Here is a 22,546-nt window from a genome sequence, read left to right on the forward strand (position 1 = left end):
GTCTAGTAAGAATTCATGACAGCTTAGGACCTTGCTTAATGGTTGTTTTTTTATTGACGAGGCAAGAAAAAGACATTAATACAACTTTAGATTTCCTGCCAAATCCCAGAAGAGATCCAAGCTATTAATATAGATACGTGTGTAAGACGTGATACACTGGTCTGAATCTGTTGTTGTTATCAGAAGGGCTTGTAGTGATACCTGTAGCTGTCTAACACTCTCCATCGCTTATTATTAATCTTGTTACAAGTCTACTGCTCAAGCAGAAATTTCAATTCCAAATGTTTGCTTCAGGTTGTTGGGTCATTTTGGAGGAGGAAGGAGGTAGAGGCGGGCTCAGCAAGAATAGTCCGGCGGTTTACAAAAATAAAGACAATACCCACTGGTGAGACGGTATTAAAGTCAGAGACCCTGCAGTGGTCCTGTTGGGTAGCATTAGTGTTTCTGCCTTTGAGCACTAGGGCTGAGCAGTACCAGTCGTGCAGGGTGCAACATCCAGAGCGTGTCCCATATCGTCCCACCAGCCCCAATTGGCTGAAGCACATGCCTCTGAGACACGTTACACATGAGCATCAGCTGACAGACAAATCCCAGGGACCTCTCCTCTGCTCTGAGCTTGCTTTTGGGTTCAGGTACCTGTTCACCACACTGCCATGAAGTGGTTTGGGTAACAGCCCCCCTCAGTGTGAGGTGGCATCAGGTGCCTGGACGCAAAAAGCCTGCTTACCCCACTTGGTTGTGTGGTAGGACATCTCCATGCTTAGCCTTGTCCCCCAGGCTGATGCACTGCCCCAGGAGAGTCATTGCTGTGGCAGAAGGCATCAGATGTGATGAAATCCCTGACATGAGTATTTAGTTTCCGATCTGGAGCCCAGAAGTTGAGGATTCTGTTGACAAATTAAATATCTGAGAGTCAGAAGGGCAGTCAAAGCTGGGGAGGCAGGGGAAGGAGGGTAAGGCCTGCATCTTGCCATAGGAATTTTTTATTATTTTGCTCATCTCAGATCTGTGGTCGCTTTGTGTTGCTCACTTGGCTGAACTTCTGAGTAGAAAAATGCAAAATTTTGCAATGAGGCTATAGGGGGTTTAATTGTTTTTCATTTCCCCTTGTTTATGTAATTTCAAGGCTGGACTGTTTTAACAAGCCCTGGAAGCTCTGAGCACTTACTCTGTTGGCTTTCTTCAATTTGAAGTCACACCTGCAAAAAATCAGATGCCTTTTATGTATTGAGATGTACACTTGCAAGTCCCAGGAACAGAGCAGTGATGCCCCAAACATCAGCTTTTTTTTGGATTCTGAACAGATCGTAAACCCACATTCAGGGCCACACCAGTTTTAATTAATAATAGTGTGCCTTTTTCCATCAGAGGATCTGAAAGCTGTTGACCTATGAGCTGACTGAGTGTACCCTCCCACTTTTAGGCTGAGATATAAGGGACGCATGGCTTGTGAAATGTGGTCCCTCCGGAGCAGAGCACACAACAGCACCGCAGGATGGCTTGTGGCACAGAGCAAGCAAAGACTGTGCTCTTGCCCTATGGAAAACTCCATATGAATTTGCAGGAGCAGAACAGGCAAAATAAATCCCTCAGCTGGCTCCCTCTCAGCAGAATTACGTCAATGTTTCATAAATTGACGGAGTTGCTATTTGACCAGGGCACTGAGTCCCAGACCTCACTGCTTGCCATATCTTACTGTTAATTGAGAAATCCCATCTCCGGACCAACACTGCAGAGCCTGGAAAGTCTTGGGAGCCTCTGAGAATAGCCTCAACAATTAGGAAAGTAGCAATGCTTAATTAAATTCCCTTATGCGTTTAAAAGTGGTAGGGAACCAAGCCAAGATAATCCCCTTCCTCAGAAAAGCAGCTTTGGGTGGGATTCCTCTCTTCCAAGAGCCAACTTAATTTTCACATTCCCCACAGCAGATTGTTTTACGAAAGGAGTCTTTCCCTACCATTTATCTGGCTTTCTCATCACTCTGTATTTTCTCCCTACTCCAGCATTCATGACTCTGCCTTCTCTAGTTTCCACGGGGGAGGTTTTCCACTTTATTTTCTGGCAGTGGTGCTGATTTCTGAAAATACTTATTATCTCTGCAACCTCAGACAGCCAATTTCCTGCGATATTTCTCCCCATCCTTTTGAGAAGCCGCTTATGCAATTGTAGACAGCAGAGTCGGTATTTCAGTGTGTTTCTGCCATCATCACATGTGCTCCACAACCTGCCTCTCGCATACCACCAGCCCCCTCTAATTACAGCCTCAACCGTAGCTCAGCTAAAATATCTACAGTGCCTAAAAAATGTAGCCTTTCCAAGCTCAATTTTCCAGCTGTCCTTTGAGGGATGTAGAACTCCTTGGAAGCTCCCTTTGAGAGGTCGGTGTTTACTTCTTTGCTGATAACAGAAGTTTTTCCAGAGCAGGGACACAGGGAGCCAACTTTGATCTGATACTGTCAGTGAAAAATCCAGTGTAACTTCTATCAGACTTATTACCAGAAAGGGCAATAATGTATTAAGGCAAGGGCCTAAATTATCTAATTCCACATGAAGGGAAAAGAAAATCACCTACATCTCTAAGTGATAAAAATCCACTCTTCTCTTCCAAGAAGGCAGGTGCAGTGACTTCATGGGGGATCTCTGGGGATCCACTTTCTGCCCTCGCTAAACCTCCGCAGCTCCCCAGCTGGTGAGCCGTGAGCAGGCTTACAGGAAAGCCAGGGGATATTGCCCTTTCTTGTTGTTGCCATCCGCCGTTGGGCCATATTTGCTATTCTCCTGTATGTTATCCCACAGAGCACAGCAGGGGGTTTTTTTGCTTTTTTTTTTTTCCCCCCCCTTCTCCATTATTTTAAAGATGCTGGTGAGATGGGTGTGGGGAATAGGGTTCCTGGACAGGCTCATAATTTCTGACCCCACTGCCGTGTTTCAGCATGGGAAGGACTGCAAGGACTGAACTGCCCAGTTTCCACACGTGTTCATTTGGAGGGGGTGTTTGTTTTTTAGTGGTTTTTCCTCTGCCTGCCCTGTCTGGCAGCAAAGTATCACCTGTCATCTCTATATCTCTCCATCACATGGTGTCTCTGTTACTTGATCTCCGTGCATCATTAGCCCCAAAACCTGTGCTGCGCTTTTAACTACAGCCTGCTGGTCCCCCAGCTATACTAAATAAATGTGTAAATAGCTCTGTGCTACACATAACTGTAGTCAAAAGCAGAGACTGATTCAGGCAAAATAGTGGGATTTGAGATTTCTGTTAAAAAAGAGCCCATAATGAAGTAAGCTAATCTGTTCTCAGTGCCTCTGAAGTGCTCACGTCTGAAAGTTCTGAGGAGGATTTTGTATTTATTGCTTTATTGCTGAATCAGGCTGTTGGAAATTAACTTCCCACCTGCAGATCCATGGCTTTCACAGGCTCCTAAGCAAGCTGGATTCCTCTGCACAACGAAGGTGCACGTCTTCATCAAGCCACAACCCTTATTGAGCTTGAATTCATTTCAGGATGGCCTGAATCAATTATCATTACTTTGAAAGAAATAAGCATGGGCTTATTTCAAAAGGGTTTTAGCTCTTAAAAAACCCAACATAACAAAGGAGTGGTTTGCTGGTTGATTTGTCCGTATGTGCTGGAGGTTATGTGTGCCTCATTACAATTTTCCCAATTATCTGTTCAAAGTTGCAAGGAGGCTCCTGTTTAGCACCCTCCAAATGGCAATGCCTTTCAGCTTGATTGCAACAGTGAAATGAGGATGTCCAACTGCAACAGTAAAAACTGCACAGGAACAACCAACACACTCAGCTAAGCTGCACGAACTGAGTAGCGCAAGGGACGGTGAAGCCCAAACTAGCTAGGTAAAATGCAGCATGGTCTGTACAGGTGATATAAAGGGGAAAATAATATACAAAGAAGGACTGTACATAAAAGTTGCTGATGCATACCTAATGCTTTGTTTGGGGAAAGCGTGGGGCTGGCAGGCTCTGCTCTACTGTCCTCAGGTGATCTTCCTGCAAGCAGTGAAGCAGAAATGTATTTGGCCAGGAACAGGATACATATGCAGTCAAAACCACCGAGTGTCCAAAAAATGCTTCACTCTATAGGGTCTGCTGATTGAATACAAATTCAGATATTGTTAAAAGCAAAATTACTGAAGTGGTGAACTGAATACACCAATTTTTTTTTGCCAGGCGCAGCACAATGAATGAAAATATAGCTGATGTGTTCCTTTTCTGTCATTATTATGTGGTGTTCTTCCTTTCATCTGTGGATGAGGTCTCCATATTTCACCCTAACAACTCTCCTGAGCATTGATCTGCTGCTCTTAAATCCAGTCCTTAATGCAATTAAGTTTGCACAGAGAATCCATGTGGCTGCGAGTACCAAACACTGAGGTGCTTTTAGCTGACCCAGCCTATGAAAGTGTAGTATTAGCCTATTTGAGAAGAGAGAATCATCAGGAAATAGCAAAAAGTGTCTGTAAGCAGAATAGAAATGGCAAAAAAGGAAGAATTCTGTAATGACCATAATAGGGTACATACACCCTTACTCAGGTCGTTGTTTGCAAACAATTCCCCCATCTCCTTGGTGACTGCTGTACTCACCGGGCTCCTCGGTTAATAGGCGCTCTCTGATTTCTCATTAGCCATAGCCACCTAATTACATCCAGGAATGGGACTTATGTCCCACTCTCCTCATCAGCGTTTCTTACTAAGAAGCTGCCATAGCTTCTGTCTGTTGTGGTTTTCCCCATACGTTCAATGAAGAGCTCTGACACCTGGGTCAGGGCTATGAAAATCAGCAGGCACCGGAAATTATGTATTTCAGTGCCTGCATCTCTTTGTGGATCCACTTCTAAATGTTTTCATGGACAATCTTTCATATTAAACGTATAGTAAACCTTAGCCAAACAGGGTCTTCAGTGTAACACAAAGAAAACAGCAGGATTGGTTTCATGAGGCCATTATATTGGAAAAAAAAAAAAAAAGCCCCTTGAGCCACAGTATCGATGATTATTTATACTGATTAATATCTAATGCGACCAGTCTGCAATGGAAAGCTGCCCTAAATCAGGCTGAGGTTGTCTGTGGTTTGTGGGCAAATCTTCCCTGGCTCTAGTTTCTTTCCTGGATCATCACTACTGGAACCAGGGCACATGCCAGATGAAAGCATGTAGGAAAACATAACATATAGATAAAAAGTACAGCAGCCTTTTGGTTAGAAGCCCAAGTTTTTCTGTCACCTAAAATTACAATAAGATAAAATTTCTGTCAAAAAAAAGTCATACTGTCAAAATGAAAACCTAAAGATTTTATTGTTTCTGTTGAAATTTCACTTTGAGGAAATGGAAGAAGAAATGGAATTTTTTTTTCTTCTTATCATCACAATGTGTTATTTTAACTAAGAACAAAGATTTTGGATTTTTTTAACATTTGTTTGGTAGAAACTTTATTTCCGTTGGGCCTTGCTGTGGCAACGTCCCATTGATATGTGTTGAAATGTTAGAGACGATCCTACCCTGGGGCATGTCTATAAAGATAACAACTGCGCTAGCAAAGCAGCATTTCTTTCACACCTGTATTTAGTATTTATCACAGCGAAGGTCATGCCAGTGGTGCCCCCTTTTGAGTGATTATTTTGTAACTATCTGGGTTAAACTGAAATAGGACACTGCTTATTTGAAAGAAACTTCCCTATGGAGATATGTACCACAGTAATGAGATGAGAACTCAAACTAATTGAGTTATTTTGCTTCCAGAGCATGCGTAGGCAGGCCTTATTCTTGCAAAGTATTCCTACACATTAAAAGAAGTGAACAAAATTTAGGGATTGATCCCTCTTCCATAGAAACTAGTATCTGTTTTGTAATTCGTTTAAATTTAGCAAGATTTATGATTTAAAGAACAGTTCTTTGCTGTTTTTAGAGAAGAAATAAAGGACATAGAGGATCTTAAGTCCCTGATTTCTATACAGATAATGCCTATGTCTGTATCTCCTCTGTTGCAGGTTGCAGCTGTTTCTATAATATCCTGCTATAATCTTATGACAGCATGCTCCCTTTCCAGTGGTAATGAACTAATTAAGAAACTAAAATCAGCCAGCTTTCTTTTAAAAGAAATCAATTTCATTTAAAATTTTAAAATATACTAGCACTCTCCAGATATTGAAATTGCACTCTCTTGTGTTCTTAATACATTTCAACAAGATCAAGTAGCAGCAACAAAATATTCCATTTCCATGGAAATCAGTGTAGTTTTCTTTGCCTCTAATCAGACCACTTTGCTGAAAGCTAAACTGTTTATTTTTAACCTCTCAGAAGATGAAAGCTTGCCGTACCTTTTATGTCAGCAGTGTAGCTGTTCTTCTCTGCTTCATTAGGTCTTTTGGCTTCAGCCTCACCTGCAACTGAGAGCTGGGCAGTGGGACAGATGTGTAGAGGATGCTAATGCCTCTGCCCTCCTTCCTTCTCTTTGCTGGCAGTTTCCAGCCCAGTGCAATGAGAGTCAGCATAAAAAAAAAAGGAGACCCGGATATAGGGCTGGCTCCTGTCTGGCTGCAGGCTGGCACAGTGAGAAGCATCAGATCCAGGATCTAGGGGGGGAAAAGCAGGGGTGTCATGGTTTAACCCAGCTGCAACTAAGCACCACACAGTTGTTTGTTCGCTCGCTCCCTCCCAGTGGGATGGGGGAGAGAATCAGAAGGGTAAAAGTGAGAAAACTCGTGGGTTGAGATAAAGACAGTTTAACAGGTAAAGCAAAAGCTGCACGTGCAAGCAAAGCAAAAGAGGAATTCATTCACCATTTCCCATCAGCAGGCAGGTGTTCAGCCATCTCCAGGACAGCAGGGCTCCATCAAGCGTAACGGTTACTTGGGAAGACAAATGCCATCACTTCAAACGTCCCCCCTTTCCTTCTTCTTCCCCCAGCTTTATATGCTGAGCATAACATCATATGGTATGGAATATCCCTTTGGTCAGTTGGGGTCAGCTGTCCCAGCTGTGTCCCGTCCCAACTTCTTGTGCACCCCCAGCCTACTCGCTGGTGGGGTGGCGTGAGAAGCAGAAAAGGCCTTGGCTCTGTGTAAGCACTGCTCAGCAATAACGAAAACATCCCTGTAGTACCAACACTGTTTCCAGCACAAATCCAAAACATAGCCCCATGTTAGCTACTATGAAGAAAATTATCCCAGCCAAAACCAGCACAAGGGATACTCAAAGAGCTGGGATATCTCATGCACGTGCATGAAAAAAAAAATTGCCTGTCTCTTTGTTAGCCCCAAAGGAAAAGATGGGGTTAAGACAAAGACGGCAGATCAGGTAACCCATATGCCTCTTTCCAGTCTAGAGGATGGGGCAGTCTACAGTTCCTCCAGGAGCACCATGTCCTGCACAGCTCAGTTTAAAAGACCATTGCAAATGCAGCAGAGACATTGAGAAACAGGCGGGTGCTTGGAGCCAAACCTGCAGCCCAACAGTCTGGGTCTGAATCACTGCACGGTGCTTGTGCTCATACGCCATCATTGGTGATGAAGGTTCAGAGGCTGGATAACCTCCTCTGTAAATGCCATCCACTTCTGGCCTCACAATCTGCTATGATCAGAGGGACTCTTGTGCATCCTCCCTGGCTCTGGAAGAAAAATGGTATAAGTAGGAAAGGTGGAGCCAATACACACTCAGCATCGTGAAAGCTCTCGTTGTACAATGCTTGTAGGTCACTTATTTTTATTTTTTCCAAAAATAAGGTGGTGACTTAAAGCTTTGTTCTAAAACAGACGCTATTACAGTAAATTGTCTTGGTTTTTTTTGAAGAAGCCCAGTTGCTGTAACCAAGCTGATGTTTATTTGCACTGATGGAAGAGCACAGAGCAGCAGATAGGGCGCAGTCCCATCAATGCACATGTGTGGTTATGGTACAGCTCTGCATTTGAACGTAAAGAAACTCCTGCCAGATAATAGAAGTACCAGGGAAACCCACTGCTTATGTATCATGTCATGAGTTACCTTGGTAAGCAGAACAGCATGGCATGGTTAGGTAAGGAAGTCTGAAAAACCCTGAGAGAGAGAGAGAGGTAAGAATGGCAGCTCCCAGCCCCTGCAGGGAATGAAGTCTCTGTTAAGGACCCTGAGGGTTGCCTTCTCCTCTGTGGAGACTCAGCACTGCACCGAGGCACTTTCCAGGTGACTAATGTAGGAAGGAGCTAATGCAGAAAAAAGAATTCAGGTGGGGGAAGGAGCCCTCAGGTGAAGGGAACGGCCAGAGGGAAGTGACTGGCAGATGATGGCATAAATAGGGCACAGGGCAAGGGAGTAGGAGGGTAGGAAAGTCAACAGGACTTTCTAAAGTTCATCCTTCTCCTGTCTACACCCACCACCAAGATCTCCTCTTTGTTGCAGGTATGTTAGCTTGGTGCTTGTAAGCAGGACAGCCGTGCCTAGCTGGCGTGTCTTGGGGACATAGTTGTGCTGTTTCAAGTTTCTTGGCAGGGTCTGAAGTTGGCGTTTGCACACCTCCTGCAGACTGAGCCCATGAGCTTTCCTGCCAACAAAACTTGTCCAATGGATTGCATCAAGATTGGGTGTATCAATCTGATAAGACTGATTTATAGGGTTTTTTCTCTTTTTCATTCTTGGCCTCAATAGAGATTAACTTTTTGATGTATCTGTTTGGCGTTGATATTGTTGAAAGTGGTGTACCTGAGCATAGCTTAAAATTAGCCGTAACACTTTTGCTTTCTTTGTCTCATGTTCTTGTTGGCCTAACAGCGTTAAAAGCCATAGTAGGAATCAAGCACAGCACAGGGCCTGAACCTCCAAGGGTGGGAACAGATATCAGCTCGTCAACTTAATGGCCTGAGCAGTTCCCCCTAATTACTCTCTGGTTTGCACAGCAGAGATGCATAGATGTTATTTACCTCTGCTGATGACACACAAGAGGGAACTAGCTCCTGCTCCCCCTTTAATAGCTGTGATGCTTCTGCACAGGTAACAAGAGTAACCAGCAGTAAAATTGCCTCCTTGCCAGTAAGGTCAGTAGCTGCAGCTCCAACTTCATGGGGGAAAACGTGCAGGAAAATGCCACTTTTGTGCAGTCACTCTTCACTCTCGAAGTAGCATTGAACTGCCTGCACAGGGTCTCTGCCAGGTGAGGAGGGAGAGAGTCTTTCTTATGACAAGAAAAATTTACTCTGATCCTTTCACCATGTACTTAAGTAGCACCAGGGTTGAACTGGGGAGAAAGCACAATGATAATCAGAATGACCTGATGTGAAATAATCTCCTCTGCTTTACTTTATGTTTTTTGTTAGCATTCAGATAAGATTTTAATTAAGGTTTTCATTTGTTATCTATTGATCTTTGATATTTACCTATGGTCTCTTTTTTTTTGATTAATTTGATCTTGCTAGATAGGAATTAAATACACAATTAGTTTTAGGTTAGCTGAAACTGAATAGTTCAGTTAATGAATGATTCGCTGACAATACTAATTGCTCGGTTTGCTGATAGACTCCAGGAACCACTGCAAGGCAAACTGATATTTATAACAGGTGTCTGAAGCTGGCAGATGTTTAGGGAGAAGAAGCAGATAAGCAGGATTAGGGAATTTCAGAAAAAGTTAACCTTTTTCTTTTCTGGGCCATGCAGGCCTTGCCTGCGGCGTCATTGCTAGAAAAATGAGGCATTGTAAGATTTATTGGCTCAGTGCAGCGTTTATTTAGTGACAGTCACAAAAGGTAATTGTGCGAGCATGTGCAGCCTGGAGTGTTTAATTGCCTCTGTGCCAGGGCTCCCGTGCATATATGGGGAAGTACTTCCCCAGATGTATTAAGTAGTGTCTTTCCCAATATATAAAACACCGAGAACATAGCGTTAGCAAGCCTGCAGCATTGCTGCGGCAAAACGATTGTGTGTGCGAGGGAAGCGGTGCAAGGGGAAGGGGCAGCGGAGCCCCGGTTGGTGCTCACTTTATCCCTACACAAAACATCTCCTGGGAGCATCGTTTCTGGTGACTCCATCCTGTGGAGCAACAGCCCTCAGCAGCAAAACAAGCACCTACGTGCCTGCCAAGAGGTGCAAGTCAGCCAGGACGGGGAAGAAAAGGGGGTGGGGTGGATGTGTGTGTGTGAGAAGAGGACAAAAGTTTCAGTTATTTCAATCCCAGGCGATTTCCCTTTTTTAAAAAAATAAATAAATAAATCACAACTTCACATTTATTCTCTTCTTCCTGCCTGTTTTCCCTAGAGAGAGTTATCTTTTCTTTCCCAGTTTTCCTCCTTCATAAGCACACTTTTTTTCTTTTTGGCACCAAGAGAAGAGGAAGAAAAGAAAGTACGTAGGAGGAAATGAAGGAGAAAAGGATAAGCACAACCTGAAAAAGCATTTAATTTCTTTATCGCTACCTAAAAGCAGGAAATGGTTTTAAAATAACTTTTATAATATAGAGGTCATTCAAAGTAATTTTTCAAAAAATGCCTACCAGCTCAAGCAATTGCTTCTGTGTCTGTCATACAAGTGAATAACGATGAGATGGTAAAAACTGGCTGCTGTCACAATTTTTAAAAAAAAAAAAGTGATTTTCAGTCACATCACTTTTTGCTTTTGTATAGCTTCTTGATTACACATCATGATGCTGAATACTAGCTTTATTGATGCCTTCTGCACTTTGGGTTTAGAAGTGTGTTACTAGATTAAACTGTTTGGCCCTGAACACAGAGCCAGGGAGCAGCAGGGGCTGCCTAACCCCACGAGGAAGCAGCACCTGTTGATGGAGGCAAGCCAAACCATCACCTGGAATCTTTGGCCAGCAAGGAAAAAGCAGAAAAAGGCTGGTTTTTGATGTGTTTTGGTTTGGGTTGGGGTTTTTTTTCTCCACAAGACTGTGGAGAGGGTGGAGGAAGGGAGCAGGTTGGGATGCCAGGGCTGAGCTTGCTCTGCCACAGCCTGGCTGGGAGGGACAACTTAGGGTCATGCCCGAAGGAAAAGTGAAGCTCAGCTGGTGGGTTGTTAGCAGCCAGGAGGGCTTCTGAGGATAGTCGTCTCCAAACTCAGTTCAGGGTGGAAATGGGAAAGCACGGCATACCAATAATCAGAAAGGATCTGGTTTAAGGGCTAAAATTAAAAGCTATGTATTGCTGTAAAATGCAGTCTCAATTTTCCTGTGACATGCAGGATTCATTTCTGGGCCTTGCGGTTTATGAGATAATGGACTGTGTAACTTCCTCATCTCTGTGACTAACGGCTCCTTTTTGGCACACGTCCTGGAACTCAAAGCAGTGTAATTTTTATTTCTGGATATCACAACTAATTATACTATTACAACTAGCTGTAATATTACAACTAACATTATTCATCTTAGCCTTGGTCATCCTTTCCCTTTTGTAAATCCCGCTTCTTCTGCACAGATTAAATTCTGAGGCTATTAATACTTTGATTACGGTTTAGTCATATTAAATTATCCCTTGGTAGTAAGGCTGTCCTGTCAACCACTACGATACCTACAATTAATTGAGAAGATAACTGGTAGTTTGATGCGAAGGCTGTGCCTGAGTAGGATAGCAACCCCCAGGGAGCCTGGTGCAGGCTCAGGTGTACCCTTCCTCCTTCCTTGCAATGAGGCTGGAGACAGAACAGAGTTAGGCTATAAATGGGAGCAGGATTTACACCCGTAACAAGGTTGGGTGGCTGTATGCTGACACATAATTAGGTATTTAAGGCCTCTTGGGTGACACGGGAGGGAGAAATATCAGGAACAGGGAATCGAGTTACTATCAGATATTCTGCTCAAAACTGGGTCCCCATCCCTGTGTGTTTGAGGGGCCTCAGGGAAACTTCACAGCTCCAGGGAACAAAAATCATCGTGTTCGAGTGCTTCAGCCCTGACGTATGATACCACTGCCCATCCATGCGTGTGGCCTTTCAGGCCGCTTTTTACCAGGGTGCTTAGGGGTCCCTGAGGGTTGTGTGCCACAGAGCCTCCTATTATCAGCAGAAGGGCTTTGGGGTAATTTCCAAATATGCATCACCCTTGTATTGAGCAGCTCCATGGATAATTGCCTTTTTGGCACCTGTTGCCCATGGCTGGGAGATGCCATGGAAGGCCTGCTCGCCATAGGCACGGTGTGAACCGTGCCTGCGTTGTTTATTTCTCCCCCCACTGCGAGAGACAATAAGCTACGATTTTCTTTTCCATAATTATTGATACAGTGGCTGGTAAATGCTTCCTTGTCTTCTCACCAGTCTCAAAGGTTAGCTTGTTAATGAGGAGGTTTTCAGATATTCACCACTGGTGTTCCCTTTGGGGGGAGCGGAGTGTCTTTTAATAGTTGTTTGATGCTGTTCACATGGGCAGGCAGCAAGATAACAAGGCAAATGATTGTCTGCTTCACTGATCAGAGTCTGTAATAATCGCTCACTTGGTGCTACACATTCAATTCCTGACAAACCAAAAGGCATTTGCCATTTTGGCTGATGCTATTTTTACCCCTGACACATACCAGTTGAGTATGGTTTTGTTGCATCTAAATGCAAATGATCTTTGATATGGTTTTTTTTCTCTTATATCTCCAGAGGTATACCTTTTGGAGTGCCAGCAGCAGGCAATATGATTTCGAAGCATTTGGGAATGCCAATTAAGGCTTATTTATATGGTGATTGAACTGCCTGAGAGCTCAGTGCCCACCAGAATGCACTGTGGCCTTAGACAAAGGGAATTTTCTTCCCTGCCTACATCATCTGATGATGGCTACTGTTCTCTGTAGTTAAACACACCTCAGTTCAATTTTTCTGCACCTGCAAAAAGTAGTGTGTCCATCCTTACATGGAGGCTGATGCATTTTCGTGTTGACTTTGCCTATACGAATTTATGTTATTGCACATAGAATACAAAAAGAAATTGCAAGTATCTCCAAAAGAAGAAACATTATTTTGTTTTACTAATATCCAAATGTAATAGCATTAACTTAGGTTTCTGCTGATTTATTTGTTAGTTCCACTAGACCAAACTGGGCAAAATTGATTTGTGGTGTGGCGGTTTTTTTGTTTGGTGGTTGTTGGTTTTTTACTATTTGAGCATTGGTGGAACTTTATTTGACTGTAAAAAGGTAGGGCTTAGGAGCTATGTTTCCAACATTAAATATCCTGTATTTTGGATATAGGCTCTGCTGTTCAGCCCTGGCATCTTCCAGCCCTCGAGCAAGGCAGGAACGCATTGCACATCTTTCCAAATTATGCAATCCTTGTAGGTGGCTGAAGGATGGGTTCTGCTGCTGATGTGTTGGGATCTTCCCGCTGCTCCCCTTCCTGTGTGGTGGGCCCGGAGCTCACAAACTCTGCTAATCAGCTTCTTCCCTCCTACTCTTATTCTTGTTAGTCGTTACTGCTCACAGAAATATTCTCAAATTTGGGTTTAGCTGGATCCCGTTGCCCTCTCTTGTGTGGCAGTGAGCAGAGCAAGCCTTTGCTCTTGGAGGCTGGGAGAAACCGTTGGCCACAGTGTGCAAAACCAAGTGAGACTTCATCCTGAGGGATTCAGCCCGATGTATATGAAGCTGACACATTCTATAAATAAGCAGACTGCATATGTTAGGGCACAAAAAGAGGAGGACAACATCAGAAGATATTTACCGCTTGCCTGAGGAGTAGTCAGTTTAGATGAAAGCTTTGTGGCCAGACTTTTCCAAAGAGTTCACTTGCATGATTGAGGTCAGCTCTCATTTAGCCGCTAAAATTAGCGGTAGGGCTTCTAGGCAAACTGACTGTTTCAGGTGCTAAACAGCTTTGACAGTCTGGCCATAAACGTCCCAGAAAGTGTTGCTGAGTGCTAAAAAAGACAATCTATTGCTTATGGAGTTTCTCCAACAGAAGTGAACCTCATCTGGAAACATGTCCCTCGCACTGCCTGCTAAGGTCTTGAAAATCTGCTTCTGCCTTGCACACAGGTAGTGCAAACTTGGAGATATATAGATAGACACATATAGATAGATACAGATATATAATATACACAGACAGCTGTAGAGCTCCTCAGCTGAGTGGCTACTAGAGCTGTGGCTATTTGAGCTGCTGAGCGCTCAGGTGATGTAAGATTGAATGTAAGTAGTCGATGCTATGCACCAGTTCTCAGCCATAAAAGAAGCAAATGGGAGTATAGCACTGCATCCTCTGATTCTCCCCAGGAACGGCAAGGGTTTCATTTAAAAAAAAAAAAAAAAAAAAAAAAAACCAAACCAACAAACAACAACAAAAAAAATCCCCAAAACCCCATAAACCCAAACAAACAAACAAAACCAAAATAGCAAACTTCTTTTTCTTCTCACTCCTTATTTTTGTTGTTGTTCTTTGTCTTCTGATTTTAGCTTTAGAAGCCTGAAGTTTTCCCTACAATGAGTTGAGTGAGATGTATTTTTAGAAGACAGTAAGGGTCTCATGAGGCTAGAGCTAGATCTAATAAGGAAAAGACTAATTGGGGTAGGGCAAGAACCAAATGATAATGTTTCACTTATTATGAAAATTTCCCATGAAGAGGAAACAGCTGGAATTAATATAAAGGTCTCACTTGCATTTTGATTTCTTGAAGTCAAACAGAACGAGATGTTTGTTAAGAAATGAAAAATTAAAATACTATTTTTGAGTTTTTCATATAAAACACTTTAATCCTTTACATGAAATACCTGTAAAATATTTTTCCCTATGTCCTGCAGAAAGTTGGTCCTTTAGAAAATACCTAAACCCTCTTTCTTTATCTCTGTTGGATACTTTAGGTTTAATGTAAAAATCACAAAATTTGGTAATACAAGGGACAGCGAATGAAACCAAAGACCTTCACTGACCCACCCAGCAGTGAAGGATGCCCAGCCACATGCTGCCTAGTTTGTTGTAACTCATGCACAAGTATCCAGGACAGCACCGTGGATTTTTTTTTTTAATAAAATAATACTAAAAAAAAAAATACAAAACAACAAACTTCTACATGCTGAGTTCACTATATGCACTAGTCTAACCCAAGTTTGCAAATGAGTGCTTTTTGTAGAGCATATTTTCCTATTTGAAGAACAGAGTCAAATGTGCCAAGCCAGGATATGGGGTTTGATTCACCTGATAGCTCAATGTATTTATGCAAAATAGTACTAAATAAAGAGAGGCAGGCAGTTAATAGAGCTTTTTTGGGCTATAATAGGGAGAGCTGTAATTATTTTTTTTTTCCTGTATCAGTGTTCAATAGGAAGGGTGTTCATGCAAACATGATCCTTTAGTGTGCGCTCTTCCTTTTCTGGCTGGCGGGGGGAAGCAGTTCAATGGACATGGACCCCTGCTGATCCATCATACTCGTGTAGTTTGGGGATTTACAACAAAGGCTTTCTCAACTGCTGCCTCAAAATCATGCCCTTATAGACGAGTGCTGCAAGCCTGGGACCTGATGGTCTGCAGGCTAATTCAAGGTTTTAGTGTTGTTTAGATGGGAAAGGGATCAAAACAACCAAAGGTGTACCTACTTGCCAGCTAATGTAGATAGCATGTAAATAAGCAGTACTTGAAGCAGGACTTTTGGCAGAAAGGCCCCTGGAAGGCTATTGACTGTATCTGCAGGAGAATCTGCAGGTTCATTAATCACTTATGAAAAGGAGTTTTCTTTTTTTCATGAGCTAGAAGATATATTTATAATTAAGACATATGAAGAAAGGGTGGTTCTACAGCTTTCTTTATGATAGTAATGGAGTCAGAGCTTTATTTCAAGAGTATACCCACCATCCGTTGGGACCTGAAGCAGGCACTGAGTCATAAGGCCGTGGCCTTTGATCATCTGTCAAAATTAAACCTCGCTGAACATCTTCACTGGGTGAAATTCAGCCCTTGGATATACAGGTCGTTCTTATTAAAGACATGCGTCTGAGAGCTAAACGTAGTTGTAGGAGTCCTAGCCAAAAAAATCTGATCAGGGTACAAAAGCGAATTTTCACTATCGCAGTTATATGGAGGGAGTGGTATTGTAACAGTGAATGAAGTCCTGCAGAGCTCTGCTAAAAATGATCTTTATGGAAACTATTAAACTGGGTTTGGCCGCCTTGGGTTATTTTATTGTTATTATATCTTTGTCAGCGATCACCCAGAACAAAGTTTTCAGACTTTCCAGGAAATTAACTGAAGATCAGTTACTGTGCTGTCTTCCAAATTTATGGCTCTGCACCTAACTACAGACCCAGACGTACAGTGATGAATAATCTCACGTGTCTTCCAGCCCATCAAATAGAAATCTGCTTCCTTGGGAGTAGGCAAAATGAAATTGGTGCATTACAAACAAATTTATTAAAAGGTGCGTTCAATCTTTCATGAAACATGAGAAATCATCAATGCTTAGTAGAGAATGAGGTTGGGGGTTTTTCTGAGTATGAATGTATCTGAGAAACTCAATAAGAGGACCAGCATGGAGTAAGTTTACCTTCTGAATGTCAAAAGCAAAGGCCAAACCTGGAGCTGATTAATGGCTGCATAATCTATCAGTTGAGAATCGAGGAGCTGTGGGTTGTAGCTAAATTATTTGTAAGGTAATTTGGCTTGACCTTAATGAGGGCTAAGGTCCCACAGACCACGGAAAAGTCTATCAATCTCTCTGGCTCTGGAAGCACTTGGGGGTTTCTCTTATGGTATCACTGCAAATGCATTTGTTGTTTTTGAAATCTCAAGGCAGACAAGATTTTTTTTTTTAAACTCTTTTTAATAAATAAGACTATAATGGCAATGATGGAAAACATTCAACCTGGGATCTGATTTCTATTTCTATTTTTTGTGCTGGGGGATATCGTGTACCCCCAAAGCTTTCTCAAGAGCAGGCAGTGAAGTGTATGGTACTGAGGGGAGGTGAGCAGGGTGACTGTGGTAGTGTTGCTGGATGGAGTCCTCCAGCTGCTTGAGGTCATGGTCCAGGACATAGCTCACAGGTGACTCTAGTTATTCCTGCTGCTTTGGGCCTGCTATGCACTGACAAACCCAGTTTAAGTGGCAAAATGGGTGCCAGGGTATGGTGGTGAATTCCCCAGGGGCAGACATAGAAAATCCTTTCATCCTCTTTAGTCTGCAATGCGAATGACCCAGTTTCTCATTTTGCACACTTTTTGTTTAGCAAGTCCTTTTGTCTTGCGGCCTTTCTTGCTGCGGATAAGGGTAGGTGCTATGACGGAGTGAGAAAAAACTCCTGGTCGCCTTAGATAGAAGGTACCTGAGGAAGGTTACTCATCTGAAAGGTTTTGCTTGTACACAATTAAACCAAAACAGGGATGTTTTGCTAACTGGTGGCTACTGAACAGTAACAGCGCTTTCTGCGCGTTTCCAGCCTTCACCAATACAGCACTGTACTGGTCCTTCATCTGCCCAAACTCTTTAAAATTTTATCAGTTGTGTCTGACCCTCCTGTCAGCGGTTGCCAAGTAGCTCATCTATCACATGCCTGTTTTGTACAGACGTGTACTGGAGATACAACAAAAGCAAAATGCCTCCCCCATCACCACAGTGCCGGAGAGATCCAGATACCTGGATTTCTCTCATGTTTTCCATCCCTGCAACAAGTCTTATTGTTTGTATAGGCATTGATTCCAACTCTTAATTTCCTGACTACAATGTAGATTTGGGCCAGTTTTCTTCATGTGAGTAAACATGGTGATTACTAGGCATGAATGATGCATCTTAAATTCTGCTTCGTGGATTATTTTTGCATTGCTAAAGACAGCATAAGAGCATCCCATGGCTGTTTGCACACCTGGTTCATCCCACAATTATTTGCTCAAGGGCTGAGGAACTGGTATAGTGTCTATTTAAGACAATGCAAAAGCTTCCAGTGAGCATTGCTCTCAATCGAAATTGCTTTTGTCAACAGTCTTTGCTACTTCCTTCAGCAAAAATGTTGTCATTTTTTAATAAGGGGAATCATCTGTGTTCTTTCGCTGTACCACTGCCTGTTTACCCTGTTGCTTTGCTTACGCTGTTTTCTTACCAATTTTTAGTTTGTTCACGTTCCCAATAAATTCCTCCAGGACCTGCTCTTTTGGGGCTAGTTTTCAGTCTGCTCTCTTACTCCTTTCTCACCCAGCAAATCCAGCTGCTATATTTCTTCCCAGCCAGTTATTCTGCCTCATGCTATTTCCCAGGTTTTCTTCCCCTTTCTCCCCCTTCCTCCTCCCTCTGTGCAGAACAGTGCAGAGGCCCAAAGCACAGGTGTGATCTGTGCTGTGCCTTTGCTCCATCTCCCTTTCTGCTTTCTTCATCGTTTCCTCCTGATATCCCCCTGGAAAGGAAATAATAAACAGAGAGGGAGCTGGGGAAGGAGGAAGCACGGTCACGCTTGTAGAAATGGGAAGGCAAAGGTACTGAGTGATGGATGGTAGTTTGACATACAGTATCTGAGCTCTCCTTACCTGTTTTGTTGCTTTGTGCTAAGCATAACTACCACAGTGTCTCCATTTTGAAGATGGACAAAGGGGTTCACCCAGCAAAAACAGCCAGTTCTAGCTTTTATGTTTGCAAAGCAAGGCTTCAAAATGTAAATCAAAGCTGTACAGACCTCTGGACAGTGCAGGCTAAATGAGACAGCAGCAGCAAGCTCCTGGGCTTTCCCGCAAGGGTACCAGAGGAGTTTTGGGGCTCCTGTCCCAGAAACAACAGGTTGAAAAACAGACTCAAAGTCAAGATTTGTATTCACTCATTTACTTCAATGAGTTGTCGTTCTAAAGTAGGTTTGGGGTTTTTTTTATGATGTTGTTCAGCATTTTCTTTTAATGGTAGTATTATTACTTACTCTGGAAAGATATTTTAGCTGTTTAGACACCTCAATATTTCAGGGAGATCTCTTATTTCAGAAGGAAACTAATTCAATGTTCAACGTATACCGGTATCTTTTGCAACCTGTTTTTAATGGGAAAAGCAAAGATAAATTCAATATCGTGCAAATCATAAGAATAATATACAGTGTCTTCTTTCATCCTTTTTTGGGGCAGACCTGCCAGCCAAAGTTACATAGAGCTCTCTGGTGGGAAAAGGAGATGCAGAAAGTGCTGCCATTAGTCTTTGCCTGCACTTAGCTAGACCCGTTGACATTCACGGAGTGTAATGGCAGGAAAGCTTTCCAAAGCCATTTGACTCCAAAAATTTGAGTTATCATCATTGTCGTATCTCGGTCTGACAGGGAAAATGATTCGTCGGTCAAAACGTCTCGTAAACATGCACATTTGATTCAATTTAATCAGAGGCAGTCCCTCACTCTGAATTCAGAAGGCTCATCCGCAAGTGAAGGAGGAATGAAAGTGGGTAATTCACTTACTCCTGCACCGCCGTCCTGTTGGCTCTGGATCAGTGGGGAAGGGATCAGTACAAATGCCACTTGCTCTGGGAAAAGGAGACTCTCCCAGGCTTTGGGAGCAGGTCCCTGTTTTGGCTCGGTGCAGCCATCCGGGCATGGACCGGGCTTAGCTGGGATCTGAGGTTTTGTGTCTCTGCATGGGGCTGCGCTGGGGTAGTTTGGTTTCAAGCTCGCAGGGTGCCTTTACCATGGGGGGTCGGTAAGAAACCTGCTGGGAAGGGGAAAAATGCAAGAGGCCTTTTTGCCTGTACAACACTGGTTAGGGATGGGGCTGGCCCTGTGCCAGCTGACTATAAGCAGGATCTCATTCTGCAAGCACTTATGGGTCTGAGTAAATCTACTTGTGCTAATGGCCTTATTAAGCTCAAGCCTGTATATGTTACAAATCTATACAAAGAGAAATTAGAGCCCAGATTAGATTAGTCGCTAAAGGCTGTGAACGTACAGCTGTTTGCCAAATTGCACACTGAATTTCATTTTTGCGTAGACTTTTACTGATAGCAATTTGAAGGCAGTCATTAAAGCCATCAGCCTTTGAATGAGAAATTTCAAGGGACACTTCAGTATAAATCTGCTCCTCTGCTATAAGAAATTATTCCTGATTTGCTTTGGGCTATGGAAACCAATTACATGAATTTTGCACAATAACCTGTTTCTCCCAAACAGGGGTAGCACTTCTGGCCATAAACAGACATACTTTTACTTCCAATTAACTGTGTGGGTGTGTAAACATAAGGAAAACTGCTTTTTCAACTTGAATTTAATAACCAGAAAATAGTTGGAAGAAAGAATCATCATTTACAGTTAGAATAAGAGACTCTGGCCATTCTTATTCCCTTCCTCCGCAAGTCAGCTGGATTTGTGAAAACAGACATACCCTTTCCCATTAAATCATAAATACTGCAGGCTTCGTTCCTTACCAGCTCCTAGGCGCCAAGATTTAAGAAAGGGTGCAATACTAATTTTCAGAGCTCAACTTGATATAACTCATACTGCTCCAGTTTTCTTTTAAACTTGAGCTGTGTTTTTCTTCTCTTCCAGATACTCCAGAGGTGCCCTGTAATCCCTGAACCCTGCTGAATTCACACCCTGGTGATATATAAATGTTAAAGGGATGCAACTGGTAATTCTGCCTGGCTGTTAAACTGCCTTGTGTCAACCTATTTTTAATGGCTGCTGTCAAGGTATGTGTTTTACCTCTTCCAAGCTACAGGGAAAATGCTTTAATCTTATTATTAGTATAAAAATAAGTCATTACTAATGCTTAAAGCAATTGTTATCTTCTCTCTCTGCCAGCCCATTCTACTATGTTAATATTAGTATTTCTAAAATGAAGCTTTTGTACATAAGAGTAGGGCCTCCCATGTCATTTGTTTGAAAATCCTAAGAGCATTTTCCTAAATAAAAATTGGGCAGGGAAGGAAGAGGGTCTTTTTATTTACCTTCAGATTTCCACCCTTCAGGACTTTCTTGCTGGGTGTTCTCAGGTTGCCGCTGCAGTTAGAAGACTTAATTGGTTTTAAATGAAAGCTGAGATTCCTGTATTCCCCAGGAGATGAAGTTTTCATTAAAACCACCACCCAGTATCATGAGACTTGCAATCAAATTCCTGAGCTGCCAACACAGTTGCAAAATGGTTTGTAAAGCCAGGGTGGGATAAATACATTGGGAGAGCAGGCGCTCGGGTGGCGTAAGCTGCTGCAACTGCTTCTGCTTTAGCTGAGCTCCGGATATTTACTGAGAGGCACAGCACTGCTCAAACCAGATCTAGCCAAGTCTTTTACCAAGCTGGGGCCAGGACAGATGCTGCATCACAGTGTATGTATTTGCATGTTGCCTGTGTGAAGGAAAGGCCATATAATTGCTGCACGAGGACTTTTGTTACTCTCTGTGTGTAGAGGCCTGGCTGGGAGGTGGAAGTGTGGACCATGAAAGCTTCAGTTGCATCTTTGGGGACTCTTGCAAAGGTTAAGCCTACTGCAAAGCTTTTCTTTCCAAGAAGTAGTAGCATTGGGAAGGCAAAATTAATAATACATACTGTGTCTCCACCCTCCAAACTCAGCTGAGTAGAAAAGTAGTGAATCATATCAACTTTTCTGCCAGTTGCTAGGCTTAGTTCAGTGATCTTAGCGCAACACGGGAGAAGTTGTGCCGGCCAGGTTGGGATATGGACTGATATTTAACCAGCAGGAAAGAGTTTAGGATTTGGTCGAGGGGAGAGAGGTTTTCCTTTGTTAGCTGCTCTTGCATCTCGCACTGAGAAGAGCATCAAAGTTTAAAAAGAGCAGCCTAGCAGAAAAGTGCTGGTGTGGTGATAAAGTAGATGCATGAATCTGTGATCCAGGTGGCCAGATGCACCTTCCCTTGATGTGCTACTGAAGGGTTCAAGCACAATCAGAAGTTCATTTGAAATTGTGACAGTCAGAAGTGAGGAGCGTTGGTAGGCCAGAAGGAAGAGCCATCAAGAACCAAAATTAATTACAGAATAGACACACAGTTTTTGCTATTTTGGGCTGTCTTCTCCTTCAGTACCTTCAAAAAGAGAGTACGTTGTAGAACCAAAAGCTCTTATACCCACCAAAAAATTTCAAATAAATTCTTTCCCTTCAAAATTAGGAAAAAAATCCTTCCAGGGTTTGATCAAGAGAAAGCTGTGGAGGGTTCTACGGTCCTCTCCCGTTAGTCCTGGCTGAGAAGGCGCTCAGGCAGGTCCCTGTCCTTTCCTCCAGCTGCAATCTGCTGGGCTCCCACCTTCCCAGGGGCGCGGTGGTCCTTGCGACCTTGCCACACAGAAATTTCAGAAAGGTGGGTGTCTGTCCCCCAGGTAGTTGCTATTTTCCCCCTTTTAGGTGCTGGAGAGAGATGGGATTTTTAAATAAGACCAATATTTGGAATAACTTGTGATTTCAATTGTAAACAAGCTTAGTGTGATTATGTAGCAGCAGCCGCTGGGAAACATAAAGTGATTTATCTGACAGGTCCTATCTCTAGGTCTGGCAGGCCTAGAGACTGAGCTTTCCTGGGAAGAACCACCACTGGAATAGCAGCCAGGTTTGGGGTTGTGGGTTTTTTTTTCTCCCCTCCCCTAGCAGCAGTGCTACTTTTCTAACTTAAAAGCAAAACCTGTTCCTTTGCTCCACATCGTGCGAGTCTGCAGAGACAGTGTGCAGGAAGATGGGCAGAGGCTGGGAGAGCTTTCATCTTAATGGCGCTC

At 43.1% G+C, this 22,546-nt stretch overlaps 1 long non-coding RNA gene across 1 annotated transcript in view; it reads left to right on the plus strand.

The window, feature by feature from the left end:
* The first annotated feature begins 8,329 nt into the window (after positions 1-8,329).
* LOC127015125 (uncharacterized) overlaps positions 8,330-22,546 on the plus strand; it is a 30,654-nt gene continuing 16,437 nt past the window's right edge. The window contains exons 1-2 of the long non-coding RNA XR_007766276.1: positions 8,330-8,387; positions 20,374-20,516. This is a non-coding gene — a long non-coding RNA (uncharacterized LOC127015125). The remainder of the gene's footprint in view (positions 8,388-20,373; positions 20,517-22,546) is intronic.

Source organism: Gymnogyps californianus, chromosome 3, assembly GCF_018139145.2.
Source record: "Gymnogyps californianus isolate 813 chromosome 3, ASM1813914v2, whole genome shotgun sequence".
NCBI lineage: Eukaryota > Metazoa > Chordata > Aves > Accipitriformes > Cathartidae > Gymnogyps > Gymnogyps californianus.